This window comes from Salvelinus sp. IW2-2015, unplaced genomic scaffold, assembly GCF_002910315.2.
Source record: "Salvelinus sp. IW2-2015 unplaced genomic scaffold, ASM291031v2 Un_scaffold1826, whole genome shotgun sequence".
Lineage (NCBI taxonomy): Eukaryota > Metazoa > Chordata > Actinopteri > Salmoniformes > Salmonidae > Salvelinus > Salvelinus sp. IW2-2015.
Window position 1 is genome coordinate 272,092 of NW_019943197.1, and position 8,036 is coordinate 280,127.

Here is an 8,036-nt window from a genome sequence, read left to right on the forward strand (position 1 = left end):
CAGTAGAGAGTAAAAAAAAACCGGAAATGGTAGTAGGCAGTAAGTGAGTTTAAAACCGGATAGCAGTAGGCGTAGAGTAAAACCGATATGTGGTAGGCAGTAAAGAAGAGGTAAACCGAGATCAGGAGGCAGTAAAAGTGAGGAGCCCGATATTGCAGTAGGGCATAAGTGAGTTAAAACCGAATGCCAGTAGGCCAGTAAGTTTGAGTAAACCGATAATGCAGTAGGCAGTAAGTGAGTAAACCGATATGCAAGGAGCAGTAAGGAAGTAAACCGTATTATAGGCAAAGTAGAAACGATCTAAGGGTGAGTAAACCGATATGCAGTAGGCAGTAAGTGAGTAACCGAATGTTAGTAGTCAAGTGGAGTAAACCGATTGCAGTAAGTGAGTAAACCGATATGCAGTAGGCAGTAAGTGAGTTAACCGATATGCTAGTAGGCAGTAAGTAGAGTAAACCGATATGAGTAGGCAGTTAAGTGAGTAAACCGATATGCAGTAAGTGAGTAGAACCGATATCCAGTAGGCAGTAAAGTGAGTAAACCGATATGTAGTAGGCAGTAAGTGAGTAAACCGATATGCAGTAGGCAGTAAGTGAGTAAAACCGATATGCAGTAGGCAGTAGTGAGTAAACCGATATGCAGTAGGCAGTGAAAGTGAGTAAACCGATATGCAGTAGGCAGTAAGTGAGTTAAACCGATAGTCAGTGGCAGTAAGTGAGTAAGACCGATATGCAGCTAGGTGAAGTGAGTAAACCGATATGCAGTAGGCAGTTAAGTGATAAAACCGAATGGTAGGCCTCAGTGAGGAAAACCGATATGCATAGGCAGTAAGTGAGTAAAACCGAGTATCAGTAGGCAGTTAAGGGAGTAACCGATATGCAGTAGGCAGTAAGTGAGAAACCGATATGCAAGTACAGTGAGTAAACGGAAGCGTAAGTGAGTAAACGATATGGTAGTAGGCAGTAAGTGAGAGAAACCGATTATGTAGTAGGCAGTAAAGTAGAAACCGATATGCCAGTAGGCCCCACTCAGTGAGAAAACCGATATGCAGTAGGGGCAGGTAAGTGAAGTTAAACGATAATGTAGTAGCAGTAGTAGGCAGTAAGTGAGTAAACCGATATGTAGTAGGCAGTAAGTGAGTAAACCGATATGCAGTAGGCACTCAGTGAGAAAACCGATATGACTAAGGAGTTAATCAGTGTAATTGTTCTATAAATAGACCGGTATTTACCTCTCCGTGGTTGCAGGATGTTGTCTATTTTTACTAGCTCATTTATATATATTTTGCAGTGGTGTAAAGTATTTAAGTAAAAATACTTTAAAGTACTACTTAAGTCGTTTTTTGGGGAATGTGTACTTTACTATTTATAGTTTTGACTACTGTAATCACTGCCAAAGGTGCTTCAACAAAGTACTGAGTAAAGGATCAGCTCTGCAGCACTCCACCAATCAGGCCTTTATGGAAGAGTGGCAAGACGGAAGTCACTCCTCAGTAAAAAGGCACAGGACAGCCCGCTTGGAGTTTACCAAAAGGCATCTAAAGGACTCTCAGGCCATGAGAAACAAGATTCTTTGGTCCTATGAAACCAAGATTGATCTCTTTGGCCTGAATGCCAAGTGTCACATCTGGAGGAAACATGGCACCATTCCTACGGTGAAGCATGGTGGTGGCAGCATCATGCTGTGAGGATGTTTCTCAGCGGCAGACTAGTCAGGATTGAGGGAAAGATGAAGAGAGCAAAGTTCAGAGAGATCCTTGATGAAAACGTGCTCCAGAGCACTCAGAACCTCTGGGGTGGGGCGAAGGTTCACCTTCCAACAGGACAACGACCCTAAGCACACAGCCAAGACAACACAGGAATGGCTTCAGGACAAGTCCCTGAATGTCCTTGAGTGGCCCAGCCAGAGCCTGGACTTGAACCCGATCGGACATCTCTGGAGACCTGAAAATAGCTGTGCAGCGACGCTCCCCATCCAACCTGACAGAGCTTGAGAGGATCTGCAAGGAAGAATGGGAGAAACTCCCCAAATACAGGTGTGCCAAGCTTGTAGCGTCATACAAAAGAAGACTTGAGGCTGTAATCACTGCCAAAGGTGCTTCAACAAAGTACTGAGTAAAGGATCTTGATACTTACGTAAATGTAATAAAATGCAATAAAAAAATATATAAATAAGCAAACAATCCTAAAAAACTTTTTTCCTTTGTCGTTATGGGGTATTGTGTGCAGATTGATAAGGGAAAAAATATTTAATACATTTTAGAATAAGATTTTAACAAAATGTGGAAAAAGTCAAGTGGTCTGAACACTTTCCGAATACACTGTAATGTCTACTTCACCGTCAGCCCATTTTATAGGTAAACTGCAGGGTAATGTAAAAGTTGTGTTTTTTAAAGATCCAATACGTAATACGGTAAAGTTACCTTAATTAGGTTTTAGTCCAGAGAGGCCAGAAAAGTTAACTAGATCTTAAATGAGACAATGCAGGGATCTAGCTTGCGGACTTAATATAACACTTGAGTCATCGGCATACATGTACACCTTTCTATAAGCCAAAAGAACAGAGGGTAAAGACGATTTATTCACTCGCCGCAGTTGTCTCACCAAGGTTACCGCYCGCCGGCCTCTATAGCACCGCCTTCTCCTTCTTCGAGTGTCAGGGATTTGGGCCTGGCCTGGTTTTTTATCAAAATGCGTTGTTTTGTTTTAAAGAATTGTCTTCTCGAACATGTGACCTTTCATGTGCCTTAACAAACTCGTATGCCATCTGTACATACTAATACAATTGTTAAATTACGAGCCTTTTTGGTTTAGCCACAGAAAAAGTCGGCAACCTTCCTGCTAGCCATGATTGGCTGAGATAATGAGTGGGATGGACATGCCGAGAGAGGAGTCCGTTGGTCTGACATATAGCAGGCTTCTGTCTATTTGAGCTGGTTAGTATGTGTAGTATGTCTAACATACCTTTTTTTATATATATATTTTGTTTAGAAGTAGAACTGCATCAGTGTTGCTCTCCACTTTCTGGAGGACCCAGTTTGTAAATCAGTGGAATTAGAGTATGATGAGAAAACACGAGGATCTGGATTACATCTTCAAACTAAGGGCAACCATGGCTTCCGTGACAGGGAGTGTCCAACCATGATGTATACGGCTACATTTTCAGATATTACACAATTCTAATTTTGACAAAGTTGTTTCCTTTCCAAGTTAAAGTGTGCTGTTAGCTAGCTAACGTTGGTTGGCTGGTTCGCTAGCTAACGTTACGTGRATGATCTTATTATTGGTATCTCAGAGGCATTTGCTTGGCTAGTTAAAGCCTGATGTTAGCTAGCTATATTGAAACTGATTGGTTATGCAAGTAACCATTTCGGGTACGTTCGTAAATTCAGTCTGGCCATGTACTCAGATTTCAGAGCACTCTCGTCTGAGTGTGCCAGAGCGCAGAATAACTGAAATTTACGAACGCTGAACACCCATTAAATATGGCCAGTGTCAGTAAATGTGGGCAAAAAAGCGTAATTAAAATGTTGCCAGCAGCACAGTTAGTCACAAACGCCCTGGATAAAATGAAAGCAGCCTAACCAGCTCTGCTAGGGCAGGTAAAATGGTCAGAACGGGGTGGTCAGAACGGGGTGGTCAGGCTATCTAGCCAGTTGGGTGCTTGACTGCGTTTTTGGGAGGTCAGAAGTTCAGTATACGCGACACAAAAAGGCCAGGGTTGGGTGGAAACTATACTGGAGTCATCATAATGTTACAACTACCTAATGTTATAAGTAATCATGTGACAGGTCCATACCTTCCATTCAAACTCATACTGTTGTAGATGGTGTGTCTATATCATCAGGTTAGCTCTGTACTCTCCTCATCAAGTTCATCAGACAGCAGAGATCCTTCCTCGATCCAGAGTCAGGCTGATGTCTGGGGCAGCCAGCTTCTTCTTAGTTTCTTACATCCACTCAAGAGCAGAATGCCCCTGCAGAAGCTGGGAGAGGAGAGAGAAGTTGATATAGGCTAGCCTAGATACCTTACCCCTCTCAGAAGCTAGAGAAAATATATAACACTTACATAGCCTGCAGAGCTGGAGAAAATAAACTCAGCAAAAAGAAAGTCCCTTTTTCAGGACCTGTCTTTCAAAGATAATTTGTAAAAATCCAAATAACTTCACAGATCTTCATTGGAAAGGTTTAAACACTGTTCAATGAACCATAAACAATTAATGAACAAGCACGTGTGGAACGTCGTCGTTAAGAACACTAACAGTTACAGACGGTAGGCAATTAAGTCACGTGTTGAAACGTAGGACACAAAGAGGCCTTTCTCAGACTCTGAAAAACACAAAGAAAGATGCCATGGTCCCTGCTTCACTGCTGCAGTGAACGGTAGCCTTAGGACAGGCTGCAAGGAGGCCAATGGAGGATGCAAGTTGTTTGGGCAAGGAATAAAGGTTGATATGTCGTACTCGTGAGATGCCTAACACCTTCCCCAAACCGGCTGCGGGCATGCGCCATCGTGCGCTATCGTGCATAAATTTATTTTGCCCCCCCACACCAAACGCGATCACGACACGCAGGTTAAAATATCAAAACAAACTCTGAACCAATGACATTAATTTGGGGACAGGTCGAAAAGCATTAAACATGTATGGTAATTTAGCTAGTTAGCTTGCACTTGCTAGCTAACGTTAATTTGTCCTATTTAGCTAGCTTGCTGTTGCTAGCTAATTTGTCCTGGGATATAAACATTGAGTTGTTATTTTACCTGAAATGCTCAAGGACCTCTACTCCGACAATTAATCCACACATAAAACGGCCAACCGATTAGTTTCTAGTCATCTCTCCTCCTTCCAAGCTTTTTCATCATTTAAATTATACGGTGATCGCATCTAAACTTTCATTGTATTACCACGACTACCGGCAAAACAGTTCGTCTTTCTATCACCCACGTGGGTATAACCAATGAGGAGATGGCACGTGGGTACCTGCTTCTATAAACTAATGAGGAGATGGGAGAGGCAGGACTTGCAGCGCGATCTGCGTCAGAAATAGGAACAACATCTATTTTAGCCCTTGGGTGTCGCAGARGCTCGTTGGCGCACGCAAGCAGTGTGGGTGCAATAATTGAATAACATGATTTCTAAATTTATTTTGCGACGCTCGCGCACGCGACGTGTCCGGTCTGGTCAGCATGTAAGACAGGGCTACAGGGAGACGGACAGCTGATCGTCCTCGCAGTGGCAGACCACGTGTAACACCTGCACAGGATCAGTACATCAGAACATCACACCTGCGGGACAGGTACAGGATGGCAACAACACCTGCCTGAGTTACACCAAGAACGCACAATCACTCCATCAGTGCTCAGACTGTCCACAATAGGCTGAGAGAGGCTGGACTGAGGGCTTGTAGGCCTGTTGTAAGGCAAGTCCTCACCAGACATCACCGGCAACAACGTCGCCTATGGGCACAAACCCACCGTCGCTGGACCAGACAGGACTGGCAAAAAGGGCTCTTCCCTGACGAGTTGCGATTTTGTCTCACCAGGGTTGATGGTTGGATTCGTGTTTATCGTCGAAGGAATGAGCGTTACACCGAGGTCTGTACTCTGGAGCAGGATAGATTTGGAGGTGGAGGGTCCGTCATGGTCTGGGGCGGTGTGTCACAGCATCATCAGACTGAGCTTGTTGTCATTGCAGGCAATCACAATGCTGTGAGTTATAGGGAAGACATCCTCCTCCCTCATGTGGTACCCTTCCTGCAGGCTCATCCTGACATGACCCTCCAGCATGACAATGCCACCAGCCATACTGCTCGTTCTGTGCGTGATTTCCTGCAAGACAGGAATGTCAGTGTTCTGCCATGGCCAGCGAAGAGCACGGATCTCAATCCCATTGAGCACATCTGGAACCTGTTGGATCGGAGGGTGAGGGCTAGGGCCATTCCCCCCCCCCAGAAATGTCCGGGAACTTGCAGGTGACTTGGTGGAAGAGTGGGGTAACATCTCACAGCAAGAACTGGCAAATCTGGTGCAGTCCATGAGGAGGAGATGCACTGCAGTACTTAATGCATCTGGTGGCCACACCAGATACTGACTGTTACTTTTGTTCAGGGACACATTATTCAATTTCTGTTAGTCACATGTCTGTGGAACTTGTTCATGTCTCAGTTGTTGAATCTTGTTATGTTCATACAAGTATTTACACATGTTCAGTTTGCTGAAAATAAACACTGTTGACAGTGAGAGGATGTTTCTTTTTTTGCTGAGTTTATTTCCTTTTAAAATTTTGTTAATATTTGTCTTACTTTTTAACTCTGCATTGTTGTGAACGGGCTCATAAGTTGCATTTCACGTAAAGGTCTACACCTGTTGTATTCAGCATTTCACGTGAAGGTCTACACCTGTTGTATTCAGCATTTCACGTAAAGGTCTACACCTGTTGTATTCAGCATTTCACGTAAAGGTCTACACCTGTTTATTCAGCATTTCACGTAAAGGTCTAACCCTGTTGTATTCAGCATTTCACGTAAAGGTCTACACTGTTGTATTCAGCATTTCACGTAAAGGTCTAACACCTGTTGTATTCAGCATTTCACGTAAAGGTCTACACCTGTTGTTTTTCAGCATTTAACGTAAAGGTCTACACCTGTTGTATTCAGCATTTCACTTAAAGGTCTACACCTGTTGTATTCAGCATTTAACGTAAAGGTCTACACCTGTTTGTATTCACATTTACGTAAAGGTCTACACCTGTTGTATTCAGCATTTCACGTAAAGGTCTAACAATGTATCAGTGCATGTGACCATAACATTTGATTCAATGTATTATTTGATTACATATCCTGCAGAAGATGGAGAAAAAGTATACACCACATTACCAATAAGTATGTGGACACTACTGGTCAAACACTCTTTCCTAAATCATGGCTTTAATATGGAGTTGGTCCCCCTTTGCTGCTATAACAGCCTCCACCCTTCTGGGAAGGCATTAATATGGAGTTGGTCCCCCCTTTGCTACAGTCTCCACCCTTCTGGGAAGCTTTAATATGGAGTTGGTCCCCCTTTGCTGCTATAACAGTCTCCACCCTTCTGGGAAGACATTAATATGGAGTTGGTCCCTTGGCTGCTGTAACAGCCTCCACCCTTCTGGGAAGACATTAATATGGAGTTGGTCCCCTTTGCTGCTATAAGCCTCCACCCTTCTGGGAAGACATTAATATGGAGTTGGTCCCCTTTGCTGCTATAACAGCCTCCACCCTTCTGGGAAGTCATTAATATGGAGTTGGTCCCCCTTTGCTGCTATAACAGCCTCCACCCTTCTGGGAAGACATAATATGAAGTTGGTCCCCCTTTGCTGCTATAAAGTCTCCACCCTTCTGGGAAGGCATTAATATGAGTTGGTCCCCCTTTGCTACAGTCTCCACCCTTCTGGGAAGGCTTTAATATGGAGTTGGTCCCCCCCTTTGCTGCTATACAGTCTCCACCCTTCTGGGAAGTTTAATATGGAGTTGGTCCCCTTTGCTGCTATAACAGTCTCCACCTTCTGGGAAGTGTAATATGGAGTTGGTCCCCCCTTTGCTACAGTCTCCACCCTTCTGGGAAGGCTTTAATATGGAGTTGGTCCCCCCTTTGTCGCTTTTATTAGTGTGCATACGTGTGTTCTCGACACTAACACTATGGCTTGACGAATAGTTGCTTATTGTATATATGGGAGTCTATAGAGTGATTCCGCTTATTTTGTGGTCATATATATGTAACACAATAAAAAAAAGTTTCTCTTCACATTTAGGTGTTGCTAATGATTGTATTATAAAGTATTATTTGGAGTTGGTTGCGGACTTATGAGACTTGGCCTGTAGATATATAAGTTACATAGTTTTAATGATCTCTTTGTCTTTTCACTAGGAGGCATCTTTAATTACAACGTTATTCCTCCATTGTTATGGTCATGTGGCTGCTATACAGTTCACACTCTTTTGGTAGTATGGTTTACAGTATGGGAGTTTTCGTCCCTCTTGGAGTTATTTGCTCTTTAGGACG

At 43.5% G+C, this 8,036-nt stretch overlaps 1 long non-coding RNA gene across 3 annotated transcripts; it reads left to right on the forward strand.

The window, feature by feature from the left end:
• Positions 1-218: 218 nt before the first annotated feature.
• LOC139024734 (uncharacterized) lies at positions 219-1,170 on the forward strand. Of its 3 annotated transcripts, none has more exons than XR_011476088.1 (3): positions 219-260; positions 529-581; positions 1,099-1,170. It is a non-coding gene; the product is annotated as an uncharacterized lncRNA (long non-coding RNA). The 3 variants fall into 3 exon arrangements; XR_011476086.1 differs by lacking the exon at positions 219-260 and adding an exon at positions 379-411 and having other exon boundaries at positions 529-592; positions 1,090-1,155; XR_011476087.1 differs by lacking the exon at positions 219-260 and adding an exon at positions 379-411 and having other exon boundaries at positions 529-612; positions 1,096-1,139.
• Positions 1,171-8,036: the final 6,866 nt, after the last annotated feature.